At 42.4% G+C, this 1967-nt stretch overlaps 1 pseudogene; it reads left to right on the top strand.

The window, feature by feature from the left end:
* The first annotated feature begins 59 nt into the window (after positions 1-59).
* Positions 60-1362, top strand: LOC121100236 (annotated as a pseudogene).
* Positions 1363-1967: the final 605 nt, after the last annotated feature.

Below are 1967 nucleotides of genomic sequence, written 5' to 3'. Positions count from 1 at the left end.
TTCCGTGCCTAGCACAGACATGGCTCATGGTCACACCTGATGAGTGTAGCAGCTCCAAAGCGTATGTTTGCCTTCTGTCCATCTATTGGTCCTCATAAGCTGAAAGAACATCTCCCTCTCATCATTTTCCTAAGGAAAAGACTTAAGTACGGCCTCACAGGAGATGAAATAAAGATCTGTATGCAGCGTTTCATTAAGACTGATGGCAAGGTCCAAACTGATATAATTTACCCTACTGGTTTGATGAAAGTCATCAGCACTGATAAGAATGGGGAAAATTCTGTCTGATCTATGACACCGAGGGTCACTTTGCCGTTCACCGCATTATACCTGAGGAAGCCAAGTATAAGCTGTGCAAAGTGAGAAAGATCTTCATGGGACAAAAGGAATCCCTCACCTGGTGACCCATAATGCTCACCATAATATTCTGACCCCCTCATCAAGGTGGATGACACTACTCAGATTAATTTGGAGGCTGGAAAGATTACTGATTTCATCAGGTTTGACACTGGTAAACTCTGTACGGTGACCAGAGGTGCTAACTTGGGAAAAATTGGTCTGATCATCAACAAAGAGAGACACACTGGTTCTTTTGATGTAGTTCAGATGAAAGATGCCAACAGCAACAGCTTTGCCACCCGGCTCTCTGACATTTTTGTTATTGGCAAAGGCAACAAACCACGGATTTCTCTTCCCCACAGAAAGGGTAAGAAAGGGTATCTGCCTCACCATTGCTGAGGAGAGAGACAAGGGGCGGGTGAGCAAAAAGAGCAGTAGGTAAAATGGTCTCTAGGTGATGTGATTGGAAGTCTTTATACTTAATTAAAGATAATACAGCACGATGAAAAATGACAATAAAAATAAAAAGATATTTTTGAATGTACCACAATGTGTGCTGTGCAAGGAAAGGGGATACAAGCATGAGCACAGAGGATCCATAGTGAGTCCTTGCAGGCAAGGCCTACTGCAGGGCACGTGCAGGGAGACAGGTGATTACAGTGAGGATGAGAAGTGCTGTGATGGGAACTAAAGTGTGCAGCGGATATCCCACACTCTTTCCCAGTGTAGACCTACCACCTTGCTGGCAACGCTCCATTACCTATTGCTCCTCCCTCTTCCTTTCTTTGTTCCCACCACAGAACCCAGTACATCACTAAGTTCATTCAACTCCACTTCCTAAGTATCTCTCAAATCTCTTCAATTTTCTTCTTCCCACCATCTTTTTTCCAAGGAAAGGAAAGCTGACCACTTTTAAGCATTCACAAATTTCCAAAATCTGATTATAGGAGATGATGACAGGATGACATGGAAGGAGAAGGCGATAAGGCATTAGAAAGAGCCCCACAGAGGGGCGCCTGGGTGGCTCAGTCATTAAGCATCTGCCTTTGGCTCAGGGCGTGATCCCAGAGTCCTGGGATCGAGCCCCACATCGGGCCGCTCGCACTGGCAGTCTCTCTGTCACATAAATAAAATCTTTAAAAAAAAAAAAGAAAGAAAGAAAGAAAGAAAGAAAGAAAGAAAGAAAGAAAGAAAGAGCCCCACAGAAAACCATTGTTAAAGAGAAATCACAAAGAAGGTTGAAAAGTGGAGAAAGTTAGATAGAATATCTGCAGAGTACACTGTCATGGAAACCAAAGGAAGAGTTTCCAGAAGGGGAAAGTGGTCAACAGTGTCAATACTGCCAAGAAAACAAATAATATAAGAACTGAGAAGAGAACACTAGATTTAGCGAAGTTCATCACTAGAGATTATTTTTTCAAAATCAAAGTATGGAATGCCTACTAGATACAGGACCTTCTTTAAAGGACACAAAGATTTACAGATCTGAGTTGCTTCTTTCCAGAGGCTGATCTGTAGTTTATAAGCAAAACTGCAAAGGCACCAGAAATATTCCCTCCCTCTTCTGCAGCCAAAAAACCTGTAAATACTACAGTACATAATGAGCCAAATGAATGTTACAAATATAT

Source organism: Ursus maritimus, unplaced genomic scaffold (genome assembly GCF_017311325.1).
Source record: "Ursus maritimus isolate PB19 unplaced genomic scaffold, ASM1731132v1 scaffold_10, whole genome shotgun sequence".
In the NCBI taxonomy this organism is placed as follows: Eukaryota; Metazoa; Chordata; class Mammalia; order Carnivora; family Ursidae; genus Ursus; species Ursus maritimus.
Note: the sequence above shows the minus strand (reverse complement) of the source record. Positions and strands in the feature narration are given on the sequence as shown.